Genomic DNA, 25,918 nt, shown 5'->3' on the forward strand with positions numbered 1-25,918 from the left:
GCATCAGAGAAGGCCAGGTACCCTACACTATAAGAGGTGGTTTGAAATTTTGACTTGTCTACTTAAAGATCACCAAAATTTGATCACAAGGTCAATTACGTCCCCGGGTGGGATTGAACCACCAACCTTTCGGTTAACAGCCGAATGCGCTAACCGATTGCGCCACAGAGACAGCTTGCAAAAGCATGTATTGACAAAGGCTAAAAAGCATTCATCTAGAAAGTTTCCTAGAAAAAGGTTAAAAAGGCAATAATCTGGAGAGTTTTGCAAGATTTTTCTTCCATTGACCAACGAAGAAACACATTGGTACTTTCACATGATGAGTGAGTACTTCAGGATCTCTGACACTTACATGAGCAGCAGAGTGGCGCAGCGGAAGCGTGCTGGGCCCATAACCCAGAGGTCGGTGGATCGAAACCATCCTCTGTTATGTGCACTTATTTTTTTGTTAATTAAATTCTTCCAAAACTGGAATTGATATTTTGACTCTTTTATTTTTACTTAAAGTACAATAACTTTTAACATTTTAATTTGTTTTAATAGTATATTGACAGCATTGTTTTCTTTCAGAAATCCACTTAATTTTCTTTACCCTATTACTGAAATGGTAATTGACAAAAACAAGCTACATTGTCACCAGAAGAGCAATGCAAAATGTACAATTGATATTTCAAAATCATCTTTCCATCTTGAATTTCAATGATGCATTGGGGCAACGATTTTGTGAGAAACATCTTCACCCTTAAAGAAAGATTTTCTTAACTTCTTACCTGTGTGCTGATTAGATATCACCTGGTTTTCACATTAAACAGATTCCCACTTGAGAAAGCAGCAAGGATGCAGTGAGGTTTATGTTTCCTGGTGTCAACCTGTATTATTTCAGTGGACATTGTAATGAGGATGCATCTTGCTGCCTTTCCAATGAAGCAAGTTTTAATCAGTAATAGGTGAAAAAACATTCCTACAAAGGTGTTAATCAGAGACTTGGCTTTGTGGACACTTTTCAGAGAGCAAATGTGTTAGCATAAAAATAAAGCCATAAAATGGAGAGCTGATTAATCACTCAATTGGATTTCTCTGCCTGCATAATTTTTTTTCTCTGCAACCCCATGCTAAATTGTGCTTCCTGTTTTTTATAAAATGACTTAATCAAATCTGACTCTGATTGCATCAGAGAAGGCCAGGTACCCTACACTATAAGAGGTGGTTTGAAATTTTGACTTGTCTACTTAAAGATCAGCAAAATTTGATCACAAGGTCAATTACGTCCCCGAGTGATATTGAACCACCAGCCTTTCGGTTAACAGCCGAATGCGCTAACCGATTGCACCACAGATACAACTTGCAAAATCATGTACTAACAAAGGCTAAAAAGCATTCATCTAGAAAGTTTCCTAGAAAAAGGTTAAAAAGGCCATAATCTGGAGAGTTTTGCAAGATTTTTCTTCCATTGACCAACGAAGAAACACATTGGTACTTTCACATGATGAGTAAGTACTGTACTTCAGGATCTCTGGCACTTACATGAGCAGCAGAGTGGCGCAGCGGAAGCGTGCTGGGCCCATAACCCAGAGGTCGGTGGATCGAAACCATCCTCTGCTATGTGCACTTATTTTTTTGTTAATTAAATTCTTCCAAAACTGGAATTGATATTTTGACTCTTTTATTTTTACTTAAAGTACAATAACTTTTAACATTTTAATTTGTTTTAATAGTATATTGACAGCATTGTTTTCTTTCAGAAATCCACTTAATTTTCTTTACCCTATTACTGAAATGGTAATTGACAAAAACAATCTACATTGTCACCAGAAGAGCAATGCAAAATGTACAATTGATATTTCAAAATCATCTTTCCATCTTGAATTTCAATGATGCATTGGGGCAACGATTTTGTGAGAAACATCTTCACCCTTAAAGAAAGATATTCTTAACTTCTTACCTGTGTGCTGATTAGATATCACCTGGTTTTCACATTAAACAGATTCCCACTTGAGAAAGCAGCAAGGATGCAGTGAGGTTTATGTTTCCTGGTGTCAACCTGTATTATTTCAGTGGACATTGTAATGAGGATGCATCTTGCTGCCTTTCCAATGAAGCAAGTTTTAATCAGTAATAGGTGAAAAACCATTCCTACAAAGGTGTTAATCAGAGACTTGGCTTTGTGGACACTTTTCAGAGAGCAAATGTGTTAGCATAAAAATAAAGCCATAAAATGGAGAGCTGATTAATCACTCAATTGGATTTCTCTGCCTGCATAATTTTTTTTCTCTGCAACCCCATGCTAAATTGTGCTTCCTGTTTTTTATAAAATGACTTAATCAAATCTGACTGCATCAGAGAAGGCCAGGTACCCTACACTATAAGAGGTGGTTTTAAATTTTGACTTGTCTACTTAAAGATCACCAAAATTTGATCACAAGGTCAATTACGTCCCCGGGTGGGATTGAACCACCAACCTTTTGGTTAACAGCCGAATGCGCTAACCGATTGCGCCACAGAGACAGCTTGCAAAAGCATGTACTGACAAAGGCTAAAAAGCATTCATCTAGAAAGTTTCCTAGAAAAAGGTTAAAAAGGCAATAATCTGGAGAGTTTTGCAAGATTTTTCTTCCATTGACCAACGAAGAAACACATTGGTACTTTCACATGATGAGTGAGTACTTCAGGATCTCTGACACTTACATGAGCAGCAGAGTGGCGCAGCGGAAGCGTGCTGGGCCCATAACCCAGAGGTCGGTGGATCGAAACCATCCTCTGCTATGTGCACTTATTTTTTTGTTAATTAAATTCTTCCAAAACTGGAATTGATATTTTGACTCTTTTATTTTTACTTAAAGTACAATAACTTTTAACATTTTAATTTGTTTTAATAGTATATTGACAGCATTGTTTTCTTTCAGAAATCCACTTAATTTTTTTTACCCTATTACTGAAATGGTAATTGACAAAAACAAGCTACATTGTCACCAGAAGAGCAATGCAAAATGTACAATTGATATTTCAAAATCATCTTTCCATCTTGAATTTCAATGATGCATTGGGGCAACGATTTTGTGAGAAACATCTTCACCCTTAAAGAAAGATTTTCTTAACTTCTTACCTGTGTGCTGATTAGATATCACCTGGTTTTCACATTAAACAGATTCCCACTTGAGAAAGCAGCAAGGATGCAGTGAGGTTTATGTTTCCTGGTGTCAACCTGTATTATTTCAGTGGACATTGTAATGAGGATGCATCTTGCTGCCTTTCCAATGAAGCAAGTTTTAATCAGTAATAGGTGAAAAACCATTCCTACAAAGGTGTTAATCAGAGACTTGGCTTTGTGGACACTTTTCAGAGAGCAAATGTGTTAGCATAAAAATAAAGCCATAAAATGGAGAGCTGATAAATCACTCAATTGGATTTCTCTGCCTGCATAATTTTTTTTCTCTGCAACCCCATGCTAAATTGTGCTTCCTGTTTTTTATAAAATGACTTAATCAAATCTGACTCTGATTGCATCAGAGAAGGCCAGGTACCCTACACTATAAGAGGTGGTTTGAAATTTTGACTTGTCTACTTAAAGATCACCAAAATTTGATCACAAGGTCAATTACGTCCCCGGGTGGGATTGAACCACCAACCTTTCGGTTAACAGCTGAATGCGCTAACCGATTGCGCCACAGAGACAGCTTGCAAAAGCATGTATTGACAAAGGCTAAAAAGCATTCATCTAGAAAGTTTCCTAGAAAAAGGTTAAAAAGGCAATAATCTGGAGAGTTTTGCAAGATTTTTCTTCCATTGACCAACGAAGAAACACATTGGTACTTTCACATGATGAGTGAGTACTTCAGGATCTCTGACACTTACATGAGCAGCAGAGTGGCGCAGCGGAAGCGTGCTGGGCCCGTAACCCAGAGGTCGGTGGATCGAAACCATCGTCTGTTATGTGCACTTATTTTTTTGTTAATTAAATAATTCCAAAACTGGAATTGATATTTTGACTCTTTTATTTTTACTTAAAGTACAATAACTTTTAACATTTTAATTTGTTTTAATAGTATATTGACAGCATTGTTTTCTTTCAGAAATCCACTTAATTTTCTTTACCCTATTACTGAAATGGTAATTGACAAAAACAAGCTACATTGTCACCAGAAGAGCAATGCAAAATGTACAATTGATATTTCAAAATCATCTTTCCATCTTGAATTTCAATGATGCATTGGGGCAACGATTTTGTGAGAAACATCTTCACCCTTAAAGAAAGATTTTCTTAACTTCTTACCTGTGTGCTGATTAGATATCACCTGGTTTTCACATTAAACAGATTCCCACTTAAGAAAGCAGCAAGGATGCAGTGAGGTTTATGTTTCCTGGTGTCAACCTGTATTATTTCAGTGGACATTGTAATGAGGATGCATCTTGCTGCCTTTCCAATGAAGCAAGTTTTAATCAGTAATAGGTGAAAAAACATTCCTACAAAGGTGTTAATCAGAGACTTGGCTTTGTGGACACTTTTCAGAGAGCAAATGTGTTAGCATAAAAATAAAGCCATAAAATGGAGAGCTGATTAATCACTCAATTGGATTTCTCTGCCTGCATAATTTTTTTTCTCTGCAACCCCATGCTAAATTGTGCTTCCTGTTTTTTATAAAATGACTTAATCAAATCTGACTCTGATTGCATCAGAGAAGGCCAGGTACCCTACACTATAAGAGGTGGTTTGAAATTTTGACTTGTCTACTTAAAGATCAGCAAAATTTGATCACAAGGTCAATTACGTCCCCGAGTGATATTGAACCACCAGCCTTTCGGTTAACAGCCGAATGCGCTAACCGATTGCACCACAGATACAACTTGCAAAATCATGTACTAACAAAGGCTAAAAAGCATTCATCTAGAAAGTTTCCTAGAAAAAGGTTAAAAAGGCCATAATCTGGAGAGTTTTGCAAGATTTTTCTTCCATTGACCAACGAAGAAACACATTGGTACTTTCACATGATGAGTAAGTACTTCAGGATCTCTGGCACTTACATGAGCAGCAGAGTGGCGCAGCGGAAGCGTGCTGGGCCCATAACCCAGAGGTCGGTGGATCGAAACCATCCTCTGCTATGTGCACTTATTTTTTTGTTAATTAAATTCTTCCAAAACTGGAATTGATATTTTGACTCTTTTATTTTTACTTAAAGTACAATAACTTTTAACATTTTAATTTGTTTTAATAGTATATTGACAGCATTGTTTTCTTTCAGAAATCCACTTAATTTTCTTTACCCTATTACTGAAATGGTAATTGACAAAAACAATCTACATTGTCACCAGAAGAGCAATGCAAAATGTACAATTGATATTTCAAAATCATCTTTCCATCTTGAATTTCAATGATGCATTGGGGCAACGATTTTGTGAGAAACATCTTCACCCTTAAAGAAAGATATTCTTAACTTCTTACCTGTGTGCTGATTAGATATCACCTGGTTTTCACATTAAACAGATTCCCACTTGAGAAAGCAGCAAGGATGCAGTGAGGTTTATGTTTCCTGGTGTCAACCTGTATTATTTCAGTGGACATTGTAATGAGGATGCATCTTGCTGCCTTTCCAATGAAGCAAGTTTTAATCAGTAATAGGTGAAAAACCATTCCTACAAAGGTGTTAATCAGAGACTTGGCTTTGTGGACACTTTTCAGAGAGCAAATGTGTTAGCATAAAAATAAAGCCATAAAATGGAGAGCTGATTAATCACTCAATTGGATTTCTCTGCCTGCATAATTTTTTTTCTCTGCAACCCCATGCTAAATTGTGCTTCCTGTTTTTTATAAAATGACTTAATCAAATCTGACTCTGATTGCATCAGAGAAGGCCAGGTACCCTACACTATAAGAGGTGGTTTGAAATTTTGACTTGTCTACTTAAAGATCAGCAAAATTTGATCACAAGGTCAATTACGTCCCCGAGTGATATTGAACCACCAGCCTTTCGGTTAACAGCCGAATGCGCTAACCGATTGCACCACAGATACAACTTGCAAAATCATGTACTAACAAAGGCTAAAAAGCATTCATCTAGAAAGTTTCCTAGAAAAAGGTTAAAAAGGCCATAATCTGGAGAGTTTTGCAAGATTTTTCTTCCATTGACCAACGAAGAAACACATTGGTACTTTCACATGATGAGTAAGTACTTCAGGATCTCTGGCACTTACATGAGCAGCAGAGTGGCGCAGCGGAAGCGTGCTGGGCCCATAACCCAGAGGTCGGTGGATCGAAACCATCCTCTGCTATGTGCACTTATTTTTTTGTTAATTAAATTCTTCCAAAACTGGAATTGATATTTTGACTCTTTTATTTTTACTTAAAGTACAATAACTTTTAACATTTTAATTTGTTTTAATAGTATATTGACAGCATTGTTTTCTTTCAGAAATCCACTTAATTTTTTTTACCCTATTACTGAAATGGTAATTGACAAAAACAAGCTACATTGTCACCAGAAGAGCAATGCAAAATGTACAATTGATATTTCAAAATCATCTTTCCATCTTGAATTTCAATGATGCATTGGGGCAACGATTTTGTGAGAAACATCTTCACCCTTAAAGAAAGATTTTCTTAACTTCTTACCTGTGTGCTGATTAGATATCACCTGGTTTTCACATTAAACAGATTCCCACTTGAGAAAGCAGCAAGGATGCAGTGAGGTTTATGTTTCCTGGTGTCAACCTGTATTATTTCAGTGGACATTGTAATGAGGATGCATCTTGCTGCCTTTCCAATGAAGCAAGTTTTAATCAGTAATAGGTGAAAAACCATTCCTACAAAGGTGTTAATCAGAGACTTGGCTTTGTGGACACTTTTCAGAGAGCAAATGTGTTAGCATAAAAATAAAGCCATAAAATGGAGAGCTGATAAATCACTCAATTGGATTTCTCTGCCTGCATAATTTTTTTTCTCTGCAACCCCATGCTAAATTGTGCTTCCTGTTTTTTATAAAATGACTTAATCAAATCTGACTCTGATTGCATCAGAGAAGGCCAGGTACCCTACACTATAAGAGGTGGTTTGAAATTTTGACTTGTCTACTTAAAGATCACCAAAATTTGATCACAAGGTCAATTACGTCCCCGGGTGGGATTGAACCACCAACCTTTCGGTTAACAGCTGAATGCGCTAACCGATTGCGCCACAGAGACAGCTTGCAAAAGCATGTATTGACAAAGGCTAAAAAGCATTCATCTAGAAAGTTTCCTAGAAAAAGGTTAAAAAGGCAATAATCTGGAGAGTTTTGCAAGATTTTTCTTCCATTGACCAACGAAGAAACACATTGGTACTTTCACATGATGAGTGAGTACTTCAGGATCTCTGACACTTACATGAGCAGCAGAGTGGCGCAGCGGAAGCGTGCTGGGCCCATAACCCAGAGGTCGGTGGATCGAAACCATCGTCTGTTATGTGCACTTATTTTTTTGTTAATTAAATAATTCCAAAACTGGAATTGATATTTTGACTCTTTTATTTTTACTTAAAGTACAATAACTTTTAACATTTTAATTTGTTTTAATAGTATATTGACAGCATTGTTTTCTTTCAGAAATCCACTTAATTTTCTTTACCCTATTACTGAAATGGTAATTGACAAAAACAAGCTACATTGTCACCAGAAGAGCAATGCAAAATGTACAATTGATATTTCAAAATCATCTTTCCATCTTGAATTTCAATGATGCATTGGGGCAACGATTTTGTGAGAAACATCTTCACCCTTAAAGAAAGATTTTCTTAACTTCTTACCTGTGTGCTGATTAGATATCACCTGGTTTTCACATTAAACAGATTCCCACTTGAGAAAGCAGCAAGGATGCAGTGAGGTTTATGTTTCCTGGTGTCAACCTGTATTATTTCAGTGGACATTGTAATGAGGATGCATCTTGCTGCCTTTCCAATGAAGCAAGTTTTAATCAGTAATAGGTGAAAAACCATTCCTACAAAGGTGTTAATCAGAGACTTGGCTTTGTGGACACTTTTCAGAGAGCAAATGTGTTAGCATAAAAATAAAGCCATAAAATGGAGAGCTGATTAATCACTCAATTGGATTTCTCTGCCTGCATAATTTTTTTTCTCTGCAACCCCATGCTAAATTGTGCTTCCTGTTTTTTATAAAATGACTTAATCAAATCTGACTCTGATTGCATCAGAGAAGGCCAGGTACCCTACACTATAAGAGGTGGTTTGAAATTTTGACTTGTCTACTTAAAGATCAGCAAAATTTGATCACAAGGTCAATTACGTCCCCGAGTGATATTGAACCACCAGCCTTTCGGTTAACAGCCGAATGCGCTAACCGATTGCACCACAGATACAACTTGCAAAATCATGTACTAACAAAGGCTAAAAAGCATTCATCTAGAAAGTTTCCTAGAAAAAGGTTAAAAAGGCAATAATCTGGAGAGTTTTGCAAGATTTTTCTTCCATTGACCAACGAAGAAACACATTGGTACTTTCACATGATGAGTAAGTACTTCAGGATCTCCGGCACTTACATGAGCAGCAGAGTGGCGCAGCGGAAGCGTGCTGGGCCCATAACCCAGAGGTCGGTGGATCGAAACCATGCTCTGCTATGTGCACTTATTTTTTTGTTAATTAAATTCTTCCAAAACTGGAATTGATATTTTGACTCTTTTATTTTTACTTAAAGTACAATAACTTTTAACATTTTAATTTGTTTTAATAGTATATTGACAGCATTGTTTTCTTTCAGAAATCCACTTAATTTTCTTTACCCTATTACTGAAATGGTAATTGACAAAAACAATCTACATTGTCACCAGAAGAGCAATGCAAAATGTACAATTGATATTTCAAAATCATCTTTCCATCTTGAATTTCAATGATGCATTGGGGCAACGATTTTGTGAGAAACATCTTCACCCTTAAAGAAAGATATTCTTAACTTCTTACCTGTGTGCTGATTAGATATCACCTGGTTTTCACATTAAACAGATTCCCACTTGAGAAAGCAGCAAGGATGCAGTGAGGTTTATGTTTCCTGGTGTCAACCTGTATTATTTCAGTGGACATTGTAATGAGGATGCATCTTGCTGCCTTTCCAATGAAGCAAGTTTTAATCAGTAATAGGTGAAAAACCATTCCTACAAAGGTGTTAATCAGAGACTTGGCTTTGTGGACACTTTTCAGAGAGCAAATGTGTTAGCATAAAAATAAAGCCATAAAATGGAGAGCTGATTAATCACTCAATTGGATTTCTCTGCCTGCATAATTTTTTTTCTCTGCAACCCCATGCTAAATTGTGCTTCCTGTTTTTTATAAAATGACTTAATCAAATCTGACTGCATCAGAGAAGGCCTGGTACCCTACACTATAAGAGGTGGTTTGAAATTTTGACTTGTCTACTTAAAGATCACCAAAATTTGATCACAAGGTCAACTACGTCCCCGGGTGGGATTGAACCACCAACCTTTCGGTTAACAGCCGAATGCGCTAACCGATTGCGCCACAGAGACAGCTTGCAAAAGCATGTACTGACAAAGGCTAAAAAGCATTCATCTAGAAAGTTTCCTAGAAAAAGGTTAAAAAGGCAATAATCTGGAGAGTTTTGCAAGATTTTTCTTCCATTGACCAACGAAGAAACACATTGGTACTTTCACATGATGAGTGAGTACTTCAGGATCTCTGACACTTACATGAGCAGCAGAGTGGCGCAGCGGAAGCGTGCTGGGCCCATAACCCAGAGGTCGGTGGATCGAAACCATCCTCTGCTATGTGCACTTATTTTTTTGTTAATTAAATTCTTCCAAAACGGGAATTGATATTTTGACTCTTTTATTTTTACTTAAAGTACAATAACTTTTAACATTTTAATTTGTTTTAATAGTATATTGACAGCATTGTTTTCTTTCAGAAATCCACTTAATTTTCTTTACCCTATTACTGAAATGGTAATTGACAAAAACAAGCTACATTGTCACCAGAAGAGCAATGCAAAATGTACAATTGATATTTCAAAATCATCTTTCCATCTTGAATTTCAATGATGCATTGGGGCAACGATTTTGTGAGAAACATCTTCACCCTTAAAGAAAGATTTTCTTAACTTCTTACCTGTGTGCTGATTAGATATCACCTGGTTTTCACATTAAACAGATTCCCACTTGAGAAAGCAGCAAGGATGCAGTGAGGTTTATGTTTCCTGGTGTCAACCTGTATTATTTCAGTGGACATTGTAATGAGGATGCATCTTGCTGCCTTTCCAATGAAGCAAGTTTTAATCAGTAATAGGTGAAAAAACATTCCTACAAAGGTGTTAATCAGAGACTTGGCTTTGTGGACACTTTTCAGAGAGCAAATGTGTTAGCATAAAAATAAAGCCATAAAATGGAGAGCTGATTAATCACTCAATTGGATTTCTCTGCCTGCATAATTTTTTTTCTCTGCAACCCCATGCTAAATTGTGCTTCCTGTTTTTTATAAAATGACTTAATCAAATCTGACTCTGATTGCATCAGAGAAGGCCAGGTACCCTACACTATAAGAGGTGGTTTGAAATTTTGACTTGTCTACTTAAAGATCACCAAAACTTGATCACAAGGTCAATTACGTCCCCGGGTGGGATTGAACCACCAACCTTTCGGTTAACAGCCGAATGCACTAACCGATTGCGCCACAGAGACAGCTTGCAAAAGCATGTACTGACAAAGGCTAAAAAGCATTCATCTAGAAAGTTTCCTAGAAAAAGGTTAAAAAGGCAATAATCTGGAGAGTTTTGCAAGATTTTTCTTCCATTGACCAACGAAGAAACACATTGGTACTTTCACATGATGAGTGAGTACTTCAGGATCTCTGACACTTACATGAGCAGCAGAGTGGCGCAGCGGAAGCGTGCTGGGCCCATAACCCAGAGGTCGGTGGATCGAAACCATCCTCTGCTATGTGCACTTATTTTTTTGTTAATTAAATTCTTCCAAAACTGGAATTGATATTTTGACTCTTTTATTTTTACTTAAAGTACAATAACTTTTAACATTTTAATTTGTTTTAATAGTATATTGACAGCATTGTATTCTTTCAGAAATCCAATTAATTTTCTTTACCCTATTACTGAAATGGTAATTGACAAAAACAAGCTACATTGTCACCAGAAGAGCAATGCAAAATGTACAATTGATATTTCAAAATCATCTTTCCATCTTGAATTTCAATGATGCATTGGGGCAACGATTTTGTGAGAAACATCTTCACCCTTAAAGAAAGATTTTCTTAACTTCTTACCTGTGTGCTGATTAGATATCACCTGGTTTTCACATTAAACAGATTCCCACTTGAGAAAGCAGCAAGGATGCAGTGAGGTTTATGTTTCCTGGTGTCAACCTGTATTATTTCAGTGGACATTGTAATGAGGATGCATCTTGCTGCCTTTCCAATGAAGCAAGTTTTAATCAGTAATAGGTGAAAAACCATTCCTACAAAGGTGTTAATCAGAGACTTGGCTTTGTGGACACTTTTCAGAGAGCAAATGTGTTAGCATAAAAATAAAGCCATAAAATGGAGAGCTGATTAATCACTCAATTGGATTTCTCTGCCTGCATAATTTTTTTTCTCTGCAACCCCATGCTAAATTGTGCTTCCTGTTTTTTATAAAATGACTTAATCAAATCTGACTCTGATTGCATCAGAGAAGGCCAGGTACCCTACACTATAAGAGGTGGTTTGAAATTTTGACTTGTCTACTTAAAGATCACCAAAATTTGATCACAAGGTCAATTACGTCCCCGGGTGGGATTGAACCACCAACCTTTCGGTTAACAGCCAAATGCGCTAACTGATTTCGCCACAGAGACAGCTTGCAAAAGCATGTACTGACAAAGGCTAAAAAGCATTCATCTAGAAAGTTTCCTAGAAAAAGGTTAAAAAGGCAATAATCTGGAGAGTTTTGCAAGATTTTTCTTCCATTGACCAACGAAGAAACACATTGGTACTTTCACATGATGAGTGAGTTCTTCAGGATCTCTGACACTTACATGAGCAGCAGAGTGGTGCAGCGGAAGCGTGCTGGGCCCATAACCCAGAGGTCGGTGGATCGAAACCATCCTCTGCTATGTGCACTTATTTTTTTGTTAATTAAATTCTTCCAAAACTGGAATTGATATTTTGACTCTTTTATTTTTACTTAAAGTACAATAACTTTTAACATTTTAATTTGTTTTAATAGTATATTGACAGCATTGTTTTCTTTCAGAAATCCACTTAATTTTCTTTACCCTATTACTGAAATGGTAATTGACAAAAACAAGCTACATTGTCACCAGAAGAGCAATGCAAAATGTACAATTGATATTTCAAAATCATCTTTCCATCTTGAATTTCAATGATGCATTGGGGCAACGATTTTGTGAGAAACATCTTCACCCTTAAAGAAAGATTTTCTTAACTTCTTACCTGTGTGCTGATTAGATATCACCTGGTTTTCACATTAAACAGATTCCCACTTGAGAAAGCAGCAAGGATGCAGTGAGGTTTATGTTTCCTGGTGTCAACCTGTATTATTTCAGTGGACATTGTAATGAGGATGCATCTTGCTGCCTTTCCAATGAAGCAAGTTTTAATCAGTAATAGGTGAAAAACCATTCCTACAAAGGTGTTAATCAGAGACTTGGCTTTGTGGACACTTTTCAGAGAGCAAATGTGTTAGCATAAAAATAAAGCCATAAAATGGAGAGCTGATTAATCACTCATTTGGATTTCTCTGCCTGTATACTTTTTTTTCTCTGCAACCCCATGCTAAATTGTGCTTCCTGTTTTTTATAAAATGACTTAATCAAATCTGACTCTGATTGCATCAGAGAAGGCCAGGTACCCTACACTATAAGAGGTGGTTTGAAATTTTGACTTGTCTACTTAAAGATCACCAAAATTTGATCACAAGGTCAATTACGTCCCCAGGTGGGATTGAACCACCAACCTTTCGGTTAACAGCCGAATGCGCTCACTGATTGCGCCACAGAGACAGCTTGCAAAAGCATGTATTGACAAAGGCTAAAAAGCATTCATCGAGAAAGTTTCCTAGAAAAAGGTTAAAAAGGCAATAATCTGGAGAGTTTTGCAAGATTTTTCATCCATTGACCAACGAAGAAACACATTGGTACTTTCACATGATGAGTGAGTACTTCAGGATCTCTGACACTTACATGAGCAGCAGAGTGGCGCAGCGGAAGTGTGCTGGGCCCATAACCCAGAGATCGGTGGATCGAAACCATCCTCTGCTATGTGCACTTATTTTTTTGTTAATTAAATTCTGCCAAAACTGGAATTAATATTTTGACTCTTTTATTTTTACTTAAAGTACAATAACTTTTAACATTTTAATTTGTTTAAATAGTATATTGACAGCATTGTTTTCTTTCAGAAATCCACTTAATTTTCTTTACCCTATTACTGAAATGGTAATTGACAAAAACAAGCTACATTGTCACCAGAAGAGCAATGCAAAATGTACAATTGATATTTCAAAATCATCTTTCCATCTTGAATTTCAATGATGCATTGGGGCAACGATTTTGTGAGAAACATCTTCACCCTTAAAGAAAGATTTTCTTAACTTCTTACCTGTGTGCTGATTAGATATCACCTGGTTTTCACATTAAACAGATTCCCACTTGAGAAAGCAGCAAGGATGCAGTGAGGTTTATGTTTCCTGGTGTCAACCTGTATTATTTCAGTGGACATTGTAATGAGGATGCATCTTGCTGCCTTTCCAATGAAGCAAGTTTTAATCAGTAATAGGTGAAAAACCATTCCTACAAAGGTGTTAATCAGAGACTTGGCTTTGTGGACACTTTTCAGAGAGCAAATGTATTAGCATAAAAATAAAGCCATAAAATGGAGAGCTGATTAATCACTCAATTGGATTTCTCTGCCTGCATAATTTTTTTTCTCTGCAACCCCATGCTAAATTGTGCTTCCTGTTTTTTATAAAATGACTTAATCAAATCTGACTCTGATTGCATCAGAGAAGGCCAGGTACCCTACACTATAAGAGGTGGTTTGAAATTTTGACTTGTCTACTTAAAGATCACCAAAATTTGATCACAAGGTCAATTACGTCCCCGGGTGGGATTGAACCACCAACCTTTCGGTTAACAGCCGAATGCGCTAACCGATTGCGCCACAGAGACAGCTTGCAAAAGCATGTATTGACAAAGGCTAAAAAGCATTCATCTAGAAAGTTTCCTAGAAAAAGGTTAAAAAGGCAATAATCTGGAGAGTTTTGCAAGATTTTTCTTCCATTGACCAACGAAGAAACACATTGGTACTTTCACATGATGAGTGAGTACTTCAGGATCTCTGACACTTACATGAGCAGCAGAGTGGCGCAGCGGAAGCGTGCTGGGCCCATAACCCAGAGGTCGGTGGATCGAAACCATCCTCTGCTATGTGCATTTATTTTTTTGTTAATTAAATTCTTCCAAAACTGGAATTGATATTTTGACTCTTTTATTTTTACTTAAAGTACAATAACTTTTAACATTTTAATTTGTTTTAATAGTATATTGACAGCATTGTTTTCTTTCAGAAATCCACTTAATTTTCTTTACCCTATTACTGAAATGGTAATTGACAAAAACAAGCTACATTGTCACCAGAAGAGCAATGCAAAATGTACAATTGATATTTCAAAATCATCTTTCCATCTTGAATTTCAATGATGCATTGGGGCAACGATTTTGTGAGAAACATCTTCACCCTTAAAGAAAGATTTTCTTAACTTCTTACCTGTGTGCTGATTAGATATCACCTGGTTTTCACATTAAACAGATTCCCACTTGAGAAAGCAGCAAGGATGCAGTGAGGTTTATGTTTCCTGGTGTCAACCTGTATTATTTCAGTGGACATTGTAATGAGGATGCATCTTGCTGCCTTTCCAATGAAGCAAGTTTTAATCAGTAATAGGTGAAAAACCATTCCTACAAAGGTGTTAATCAGAGACTTGGCTTTGTGGACACTTTTCAGAGAGCAAATGTGTTAGCATAAAAATAAAGCCATAAAATGGAGAGCTGATTAATCACTCAATTGGATTTCTCTGCCTGCATAATTTTTTTTCTCTGCAACCCCATGCTAAATTGTGCTTCCTGTTTTTTATAAAATGACTTAATCAAATCTGACTCTGATTGCATCAGAGAAGGCCAGGTACCCTACACTATAAGAGGTGGTTTGAAATTTTGACTTGTCTACTTAAAGATCACCAAAATTTGATCACAAGGTCAATTTTGTCCCCGGGTGGGATTGAACCACCAACCTTTCGGTTAACAGCCGAATGCGCTAACTGGTTGCGCCACAGAGACAGCTTGCAAAAGCATGTACTGGCAAAGGCTAAAAAGCATTCATCTAGAAAGTTTCCTAGAAAAAGGTTAAAAAGGCAATAATCTGGAGAGTTTTGCAAGATTTTTCTTCCATTGACCAACGAAGAAACACATTGGTACTTTCACATGATGAGTGAGTACTTCAGGATCTCTGACACTTACATGAGCAGCAGAGTGGCGCAGCGGAAGCGTGCTAGGCCCATAACCCAGAGGTCAGTGGATCGAAACCATCCTCTGCTATGTGCACTTATTTTTTTGTTAATTAAATTCTTCCAAAACTGGAATTGATATTTTGACTCTTTTATTTTTACTTAAAGTACAATAACTTTTAACATTTTAATTTGTTTTAATAGTATATTGACAGCATTGTTTTCTTTCAGAAATCCACTTAATTTTCTTTACCCTATTACTGAAATGGTAATTGACAAAAACAAGCTACATTGTCACCAGAAGAGCAATGCAAAATGTACAATTGATATTTCAAAATCATCTTTCCATCTTGAATTTCAATGATGCATTGGGGCAACGATTTTGTGAGAAACATCTTCACCCTTAAAGAAAGATTTTCTTAACTTCTTACCTGTGTGCTGATTAGATATCACCTGGTTTTCACATTAAACAGATTCCCACTTGAGAAAGCAGCAAGTATGCAGTGAGGTTTATGTTTCCTGGTGTCAACCTGTATTATTTCAGTGGACATTGTAATGAGGATGCATCTTGCTGCCTTTCCAATGAAGCAAGTTTTAATCAGTAATAGGTGAAAAAACATTCCTACAAAGGTGTTAATCAGAGACTTGGCTTTGTGGATACTTTTCAGAGAGCAAATGTGTTAGCATAAAAATAAAGCCATAAAATGGAGAGCTGATTAATCACTCAATTGGATTTCTCTGCCTGCATAATTTTTTTTCTCTGCAACCCCATGCTAAATTGTGCTTCCTGTTTTTTATAAAATGACTTAATCAAATCTGACTCTGATTGCATCAGAGAAGGCCAGGTACCCTACACTATAAGAGGTGGTTTGAAATTTTGACTTGTCTACTTAAAGATCAGCAAAATTTGATCACAAGGTCAATTACGTCCCCGGGTGATATCGAACCACCAGCCTTTCGGTTAACAGCCGAATGCGCTAACCGATTGCACCACAGATACAACTTGCAAAATCATGTACTAACAAAGGCTAAAAAGCATTCATCTAGAAAGTTTCCTAGAAAAAGTTTAAAAAGGCAATAATCTGGAGAGTTTTGCAAGATTTTTCTTCCATTGACCAACGAAGAAACACATTGGTACTTTCACATGATGAGTAAGTACTTCAGGATCTCTGACACTTACATGAGCAGCAGAGTGGCGCAGCGGAAGCGTGCTGAGCCCATAACCCAGAGGTCGGTGGATCGAAACCATCCTCTGCTATGTGCACTTATTTTTTTGTTAATTAAATTCTTCCAAAACTGGAATTGATATTTTGACTCTTTTATTTTTACTTAAAGTACAATAACTTTTAACATTTTAATTTGTTTTAATAGTATATTGACAGCATTGTTTTCTTTCAGAAATCCACTTAATTTTCTTTACCCTATTACTGAAATGGTAATTGACAAAAACAAGCTACATTGTCACCAGAAGAGCAATGCAAAATGTACAATTGATATTTCAAAATCATCTTTCCATCTTGAATTTCAATGATGCATTGGGGCAACGATTTTGTGAGAAACATCTTCACCCTTAAAGAAAGATTTTCTTAACTTCTTACCTGTGTGCTGATTAGATATCACCTGGTTTTCACATTAAACAGATTCCCACTTGAGAAAGCAGCAAGGATGCAGTGAGGTTTATGTTTCCTGGTGTCAACCTGTATTATTTCAGTGGACATTGTAATGAGGATGCATCTTGCTGCCTTTCCAATGAAGCAAGTTTTAATCAGTAATAGGTGAAAAAACATTCCTACAAAGGTGTTAATCAGAGACTTGGCTTTGTGGACACTTTTCAGAGAGCAAATGTGTTAGCATAAAAATAAAGCCATAAAATGGAGAGCTGATTAATCACTCAATTGGATTTCTCTGCCTGCATAATTTTTTTTCTCTGCAACCCCATGCTAAATTGTGCTTCCTGTTTTTTATAAAATGACTTAATCAAATCTGACTCTGATTGCATCAGAGAAGGCCAGGTACCCTACACTATAAGAGGTGGTTTGAAATTTTGACTTGTCTACTTAAAGATCACCAAAATTTGATCACAAGGTCAATTTTGTCCCCGGGTGGGATTGAACCACCAACCTTTCGGTTAACAGCCGAATGCGCTAACTGGTTGCGCCACAGAGACAGCTTGCAAAAGCATGTACTGGCAAAGGCTAAAAAGCATTCATCTAGAAAGTTTCCTAGAAAAAGGTTAAAAAGGCAATAATCTGGAGAGTTTTGCAAGATTTTTCTTCCATTGACCAACGAAGAAACACATTGGTACTTTCACATGATGAGTGAGTACTTCAGGATCTCTGACACTTACATGAGCAGCAGAGTGGCGCAGCGGAAGCGTGCTAGGCCCATAACCCAGAGGTCAGTGGATCGAAACCATCCTCTGCTATGTGCACTTATTTTTTTGTTAATTAAATTCTTCCAAAACTGGAATTGATATTTTGACTCTTTTATTTTTACTTAAAGTACAATAACTTTTAACATTTTAATTTGTTTTAATAGTATATTGACAGCATTGTTTTCTTTCAGAAATCCACTTAATTTTCTTTACCCTATTACTGAAATGGTAATTGACAAAAACAAGCTACATTGTCACCAGAAGAGCAATGCAAAATGTACAATTGATATTTCAAAATCATCTTTCCATCTTGAATTTCAATGATGCATTGGGGCAACGATTTTGTGAGAAACATCTTCACCCTTAAAGAAAGATTTTCTTAACTTCTTACCTGTGTGCTGATTAGATATCACCTGGTTTTCACATTAAACAGATTCCCACTTGAGAAAGCAGCAAGGATGCAGTGAGGTTTATGTTTCCTGGTGTCAACCTGTATTATTTCAGTGGACATTGTAATGAGGATGCATCTTGCTGCCTTTCCAATGAAGCAAGTTTTAATCAGTAATAGGTGAAAAAACATTCCTACAAAGGTGTTAATCAGAGACTTGGCTTTGTGGACACTTTTCAGAGAGCAAATGTGTTAGCATAAAAATAAAGCCATAAAATGGAGAGCTGATTAATCACTCAATTGGATTTCTCTGCCTGCATAATTTTTTTTCTCTGCAACCCCATGCTAAATTGTGCTTCCTGTTTTTTATAAAATGACTTAATCAAATCTGACTCTGATTGCATCAGAGAAGGCCAGGTACCCTACACTATAAGAGGTGGTTTGAAATTTTGACTTGTCTACTTAAAGATCAGCAAAATTTGATCACAAGGTCAATTACGTCCCCGGGTGATATCGAACCACCAGCCTTTCGGTTAACAGCCGAATGCGCTAACCGATTGCACCACAGATACAACTTGCAAAATCATGTACTAACAAAGGCTAAAAAGCATTCATCTAGAAAGTTTCCTAGAAAAAGTTTAAAAAGGCAATAATCTGGAGAGTTTTGCAAGATTTTTCTTCCATTGACCAACGAAGAAACACATTGGTACTTTCACATGATGAGTAAGTACTTCAGGATCTCTGACACTTACATGAGCAGCAGAGTGGCGCAGCGGAAGCGTGCTGAGCCCATAACCCAGAGGTCGGTGGATCGAAACCATCCTCTGCTATGTGCACTTATTTTTTTGTTAATTAAATTCTTCCAAAACTGGAATTGATATTTTGACTCTTTTATTTTTACTTAAAGTACAATAACTTTTAACATTTTAATTTGTTTTAATAGTATATTGACAGCATTGTTTTCTTTCAGAAATCCACTTAATTTTCTTTACCCTATTACTGAAATGGTAATTGACAAAAACAAGCTACATTGTCACCAGAAGAGCAATGCAAAATGTACAATTGATATTTCAAAATCATCTTTCCATCTTGAATTTCAATGATGCATTGGGGCAACGATTTTGTGAGAAACATCTTCACCCTTAAAGAAAGATTTTCTTAACTTCTTACCTGTGTGCTGATTAGATATCACCTGGTTTTCACATTAAACAGATTCCCACTTGAGAAAGCAGCAAGGATGCAGTGAGGTTTATGTTTCCTGGTGTCAACCTGTATTATTTCAGTGGACATTGTAATGAGGATGCATCTTGCTGCCTTTCCAATGAAGCAAGTTTTAATCAGTAATAGGTGAAAAAACATTCCTACAAAGGTGTTAATCAGAGACTTGGCTTTGTGGACACTTTTTAGAGAGCAAATGTGTTAGCATAAAAATAAAGCCATAAAATGGAGAGCTGATTAATCACTCAATTGGATTTCTCTGCCTGCATAATTTTTTTTCTCTGCAACCCCATGCTAAATTGTGCTTCCTGTTTTTTATAAAATGACTTAATCAAATCTGACTGCATCAGAGAAGGCCAGGTACCCTACACTATAAGAGGTGGTTTGAAATTTTGACTTGTCTACTTAAAGATCACCAAAATTTGATCACAAGGTCAATTACGTCCCCGGGTGGGATTGAACCACCAACCTTTCGGTTAACAGCCGAATGCGCTAACCGATTGCGCCACAGAGACAGCTTGCAAAAGCATGTACTGACAAAGGCTAAAAAGCATTCATCTAGAAAGTTTCCTAGAAAAAGGTTAAAAAGGCAATAATCTGGAGAGTTTTGCAAGATTTTTCTTCCATTGACCAACGAAGAAACACATTGGTACTTTCACATGATGAGTGAGTACTTCAGGATCTCTGACACTTACATGAGCAGCAGAGTGGCGCAGCGGAAGCGTGCTGGGCCCATAACCCAGAGGTCGGTGGATCGAAACCATCCTCTGCTATGTGCACTTATTTTTTTGTTAATTAAATTCTTCCAAAACTGGAATTGATATTTTGACTCTTTTATTTTTACTTAAAGTACAATAACTTTTAACATTTTAATTTGTTTTAATAGTATATTGACAGCATTGTTTTCTTTCAGAAATCCACTTAATTTTTTTTACCCTATTACTGAAATGGTAATTGACAAAAACAAGCTACATTGTCACCAGAAGAGCAATGCAAAATGTACAATTGATATTTCAAAATCATCTTTCCATCTTGAATTTCAATGATGCATTGGGGCAACGATTTTGTGAGAAACATCTTCACCCTTAAAGAAAGATTTTCTTAACTTCTTACCTGTGTGCTGATTAGATATCACCTGGTTTTCACATTAAATAGATTCCCACTTGAGAAAGCAGCAAGGATGCAGTGAGGTTTATGTTTCCTGGTGTCAACCTGTATTATTTCAGTGGACATTGTAATGAGGATGCATCTTGCTGCCTTTCCAATGAAGCAAGTTTTAATCAGTAATAGGTGAAAAACCATTCCTACAAAGGTGTTAATCAGAGACATGGCTTTGTGGACACTTTTCAGAGAGCAAATGTGTTAGCATAAAAATAAAGCCATAAAATGGAGAGCTGATTAATCACTCAATTGGATTTCTCTGCCTGCATAATTTTTTTTCTCTGCAACCCCATGCTAAATTGTGCTTCCTGTTTTTTATAAAATGACTTAATCAAATCTGACTCTGATTGCATCAGAGAAGGCAAGGTACCCTACACTATAAGAGGTGGTTTGAAATTTTGACTTGTCTACTTAAAGATCACCAAAATTTGATCACAAGGTCAATTACGTCCCCGGGTGGGATTGAACCACCAACCTTTCGGTTAACAGCCAAATGCGCTAACTGATTTCGCCACAGAGACAGCTTGCAAAAGCATGTACTGACAAAGGCTAAAAAGCATTCATCTAGAAAGTTTCCTAGAAAAAGGTTAAAAAGGCAATAATCTGGAGAGTTTTGCAAGATTTTTCTTCCATTGACCAACGAAGAAACACATTGGTACTTTCACATGATGAGTGAGTTCTTCAGGATCTCTGACACTTACATGAGCAGCAGAGTGGCGCAGCGGAAGCGTGCTGGGCCCATAACCCAGAGGTCGGTGGATCGAAACCATCCTCTGCTATGTGCACTTATTTTTTTGTTAATTAAATTCTTCCAAAACTGGAATTGATATTTTGACTCTTTTATTTTTACTTAAAGTACAATAACTTTTAACATTTTAATTTGTTTTAATAGTATATTGACAGCATTGTTTTCTTTCAGAAATCCACTTAATTTTTTTTACCCTATTACTGAAATGGTAATTGACAAAAACAAGCTACATTGTCACCAGAAGAGCAATGCAAAATGTACAATTGATATTTCAAAATCATCTTTCCATCTTGAATTTCAATGATGCATTGGGGCAACGATTTTGTGAGAAACATCTTCACCCTTAAAGAAAGATTTTCTTAACTTCCTACCTGTGTGCTGATTAGATATCACCTGGTTTTCACATTAAACAGATTCCCACTTGAGAAAGCAGCAAGGATGCAGTGAGGTTTATGTTTCCTGGTGTCAACCTGTATTATTTCAGTGGACATTGTAATGAGGATGCATCTTGCTGCCTTTCCAATGAAGCAAGTTTTAATCAGTAATAGGTGAAAAACCATTCCTACAAAGGTGTTAATCAGAGACTTGGCTTTGTGGACACTTTTCAGAGAGCAAATGTGTTAGCATAAAAATAAAGCCATAAAATGGAGAGCTGATTAATCACTCAATTGGATTTCTCTGCCTGCATAATTTTTTTTCTCTGCAACCCCATGCTAAATTGTGCTTCCTGTTTTTTATAAAATGACTTAATCAAATCTGACTCTGATTGCATCAGAGAAGGCCAGGTACCCTACACTATAAGAGGTGGTTTGAAATTTTGACTTGTCTACTTAAAGATCAGCAAAATTTGATCACAAGGTCAATTACGTCCCCGGGTGATATCGAACCACCAGCCTTTCGGTTAACAGCCGAATGCGCTAACCGATTGCACCACAGATACAACTTGCAAAATCATGTACTAACAAAGGCTAAAAAGCATTCATCTAGAAAGTTTCCTAGAAAAAGTTTAAAAAGGCAATAATCTGGAGAGTTTTGCAAGATTTTTCTTCCATTGACCAACGAAGAAACACATTGGTACTTTCACATGATGAGTAAGTACTTCAGGATCTCTGACACTTACATGAGCAGCAGAGTGGCGCAGCGGAAGCGTGCTGAGCCCATAACCCAGAGGTCGGTGGATCGAAACCATCCTCTGCTATGTGCACTTATTTTTTTGTTAATTAAATTCTTCCAAAACTGGAATTGATATTTTGACTCTTTTATTTTTACTTAAAGTACAATAACTTTTAACATTTTAATTTGTTTTAATAGTATATTGACAGCATTGTTTTCTTTCAGAAATCCACTTAATTTTCTTTACCCTATTACTGAAATGGTAATTGACAAAAACAAGCTACATTGTCACCAGAAGAGCAATGCAAAATGTACAATTGATATTTCAAAATCATCTTTCCATCTTGAATTTCAATGATGCATTGGGGCAACGATTTTGTGAGAAACATCTTCACCCTTAAAGAAAGATTTTCTTAACTTCTTACCTGTGTGCTGATTAGATATCACCTGGTTTTCACATTAAACAGATTCCCACTTGAGAAAGCAGCAAGGATGCAGTGAGGTTTATGTTTCCTGGTGTCAACCTGTATTATTTCAGTGGACATTGTAATGAGGATGCATCTTGCTGCCTTTCCAATGAAGCAAGTTTTAATCAGTAATAGGTGAAAAAACATTCCTACAAAGGTGTTAATCAGAGACTTGGCTTTGTGGACACTTTTCAGAGAGCAAATGTGTTAGCATAAAAATAAAGCCATAAAATGGAGAGCTGATTAATCACTCAATTGGATTTCTCTGCCTGCATAATTTTTTTTCTCTGCAACCCCATGCTAAATTGTGCTTCCTGTTTTTTATAAAATGACTTAATCAAATCTGACTCTGATTGCATCAGAGAAGGCCAGGTACCCTACACTATAAGAGGTGGTTTGAAATTTTGACTTGTCTACTTAAAGATCACCAAAACTTGATCACAAGGTCAATTACGTCCCCGGGTGGGATTGAACCACCAACCTTTCGGTTAACAGCCGAATGCGCTAACCGATTGCGCCACAGAGACAGCTTGCAAAAGCATGTACTGACAAAGGCTAAAAACCATTCATCTAGAAAGTTTCCTAGAAAAAGGTTAAAAAGGCAATAATCTGGAGAGTTTTGCAAGATTTTTCTTCCATTGACCAACGAAGAAACACATTGGTACTTTCACATGATGAGTGAGTACTTCAGGATCTCTGACATTTACATGAGCAGCAGAGTGGCGCAGCGGAAGCGTGCTGGGCCCATAACCCAGAGGTCGGTGGATCGAAACCATCCTCTGCTATGTGCACTTATTTTTTTGTTAATTAAATTCTTCCAAAACTGGAATTGATATTTTGACTCTTTTATTTTTACTTAAAGTACAATAACTTTTAACATTTTAATTTGTTTTAACAGTATATTGACAGCATTGTATTCTTTCAGAAATCCACTTAATTTTCTGTACCCTATTACTGAAATGGTAATTGACAAAAACAAGCTACATTGTCACCAGAAGAGCAATGCAAAATGTACAATTGATATTTCAAAATCATCTTTCCATCTTGAATTTCAATGATGCATTGGGGCAACGATTTTGTGAGAAACATCTTCACCCTTAAAGAAAGATTTTCTTAACTTCTTACCTGTGTGCTGATTAGATATCACCTGGTTTTCACATTAAACAGATTCCCACTTGAGAAAGCAGCAAGGATGCAGTGAGGTTTATGTTTCCTGGTGTCAACCTGTATTATTTCAGTGGACATCGTAATGAGGATGCATCTTGCTGCCTTTCCAATGAAGCAAGTTTTAATCAGTAATAGGTGAAAAACCATTCCTACAAAGGCGTTAATCAGAGACTTGGCTTTATGGACACTTTTCAGAGAGCAAATGTGTTAGCATAAAAATAAAGCCATAAAATGGAGAGCTGATTAATCACTCAATTGGATTTCTCTGCCTGCATAATTTTTTTTCTCTGCAACCCCATGCTAAATTGTGCTTCCTGTTTTTTATAGAATGACTTAATCAAATCTGACTCTGATTGCATCAGAGAAGGCCAGGTACCCTACACTATAAGAGGTGGTTTGAAATTTTGACTTGTCTACTTAAAGATCACCAAAATTTGATCACAAGGTCAATTACGTCCCCGGGTGGGATTGAACCACCAACCTTTCGGTTAACAGCCGAATGCGCTCACTGATTGCGCCACAGAGACAGCTCGCAAAAGCATGTATTGACAAAGGCTAAAAAGCATTCATCTAGAAAGTTTCCTAGAAAAAGGTTAAAAAGGCAATAATCTGGAGAGTTTTGCAAGATTTTTCTTCCATTGACCAACGAAGAAACACATTGGTACTTTCACATGATGAGTGAGTACTTCAGGATCTCTGACACTTACATGAGCAGCAGAGTGGCGCAGCGGAAGCGTGCTGGGCCCATAACCCAGAGGTCGGTGGATCGAAACCATCCTCTGCTATGTGCACTTATTTTTTTGTTAATTAAATTCTTCCAAAACTGGAATTGATATTTTGACTCTTTTATTTTTACTTAAAGTACAATAACTTTTAACATTTTAATTTGTTTTAATAGTATATTGACAGCATTGTTTTCTTTCAGAAATCCACTTAATTTTCTTTACCCTATTACTGAACTGGTAATTGACAAAAACAAGCTACATTGTCACCAGAAGAGCAATGCAAAATGTACAATTGATATTTCAAAATCATCTTTCCATCTTGAATTTCAATGATGCATTGGGGCAACGATTTTGTGAGAAACATCTTCACCCTTAAAGAAAGATTTTCTTAACTTCTTACCTGTGTGCTGATTAGATATCACCTGGTTTTCACATTAAACAGATTCCCACTTGAGAAAGCAGCAAGGATGCAGTGAGGTTTATGTTTCCTGGTGTCAACCTGTATTATTTCAGTGGACATTGTAATGAGGATGCATCTTGCTGCCTTTCCAATGAAGCAAGTTTTAATCAGTAATAGGTGAAAAAACATTCCTACAAAGGTGTTAATCAGAGACTTGGCTTTGTGCACACTTTTCAGAGAGCAAATGTGTTAGCATAAAAATAAAGCCATAAAATGGAGAGCTGATTAATCACTCAATTGGATTTCTCTGCCTGCATAATTTTTTTTCTCTGCAACCCCATGCTAAATTGTGCTTCCTGTTTTTTATAAAATGACTTAATCAAATCTGACTCTGATTGCATCAGAGAAGGCCAGGTACCCTACACTATAAGAGGTGGTTTGAAATTTTGACTTGTCTACTTAAAGATCAGCAAAATTTGATCACAAGGTCAATTACGTCCCCGGCTGATATCGAACCACCAGCCTTTCGGTTAACAGCCGAATGCGCTAACCGATTGCACCACAGATACAACTTGCAAAATCATGTACTAACAAAGGCTAAAAAGCATTCATCTAGAAAGTTTCCTAGAAAAAGGTTAAAAAGGCAATAATCTG

At 36.7% G+C, this 25,918-nt stretch overlaps 10 non-coding genes across 10 annotated transcripts; all 10 read right to left on the reverse strand.

The window, feature by feature from the left end:
• Positions 1-98: 98 nt before the first annotated feature.
• Positions 99-172, reverse strand: TRNAN-GUU (transfer RNA asparagine (anticodon GUU)). The gene has a single exon. It is a non-coding gene; the product is annotated as a tRNA-Asn (tRNA).
• A 2,259-nt stretch (positions 173-2,431) lies between these two features.
• TRNAN-GUU (transfer RNA asparagine (anticodon GUU)) lies at positions 2,432-2,505 on the reverse strand. Its single transcript has one exon. It is a non-coding gene; the product is annotated as a tRNA-Asn (tRNA).
• Positions 2,506-3,598: 1,093 nt separating this feature from the next.
• Positions 3,599-3,672, reverse strand: TRNAN-GUU (transfer RNA asparagine (anticodon GUU)). Its single transcript has one exon. It is a non-coding gene; the product is annotated as a tRNA-Asn (tRNA).
• A 3,427-nt stretch (positions 3,673-7,099) lies between these two features.
• On the reverse strand, positions 7,100-7,173 carry TRNAN-GUU (transfer RNA asparagine (anticodon GUU)). The gene has a single exon. It is a non-coding gene; the product is annotated as a tRNA-Asn (tRNA).
• A 2,254-nt stretch (positions 7,174-9,427) lies between these two features.
• On the reverse strand, positions 9,428-9,501 carry TRNAN-GUU (transfer RNA asparagine (anticodon GUU)). The gene has a single exon. It is a non-coding gene; the product is annotated as a tRNA-Asn (tRNA).
• A 1,093-nt stretch (positions 9,502-10,594) lies between these two features.
• On the reverse strand, positions 10,595-10,668 carry TRNAN-GUU (transfer RNA asparagine (anticodon GUU)). The gene has a single exon. It is a non-coding gene; the product is annotated as a tRNA-Asn (tRNA).
• Positions 10,669-14,095: 3,427 nt separating this feature from the next.
• TRNAN-GUU (transfer RNA asparagine (anticodon GUU)) lies at positions 14,096-14,169 on the reverse strand. The gene has a single exon. It is a non-coding gene; the product is annotated as a tRNA-Asn (tRNA).
• Positions 14,170-19,924: 5,755 nt separating this feature from the next.
• Positions 19,925-19,998, reverse strand: TRNAN-GUU (transfer RNA asparagine (anticodon GUU)). The gene has a single exon. It is a non-coding gene; the product is annotated as a tRNA-Asn (tRNA).
• A 3,427-nt stretch (positions 19,999-23,425) lies between these two features.
• TRNAN-GUU (transfer RNA asparagine (anticodon GUU)) lies at positions 23,426-23,499 on the reverse strand. The gene has a single exon. It is a non-coding gene; the product is annotated as a tRNA-Asn (tRNA).
• A 1,093-nt stretch (positions 23,500-24,592) lies between these two features.
• On the reverse strand, positions 24,593-24,666 carry TRNAN-GUU (transfer RNA asparagine (anticodon GUU)). Its single transcript has one exon. It is a non-coding gene; the product is annotated as a tRNA-Asn (tRNA).
• Positions 24,667-25,918: the final 1,252 nt, after the last annotated feature.

Source organism: Pseudophryne corroboree, chromosome 4 (assembly GCF_028390025.1).
Source record: "Pseudophryne corroboree isolate aPseCor3 chromosome 4, aPseCor3.hap2, whole genome shotgun sequence".
NCBI classification, from domain to species: Eukaryota; Metazoa; Chordata; class Amphibia; order Anura; family Myobatrachidae; genus Pseudophryne; species Pseudophryne corroboree.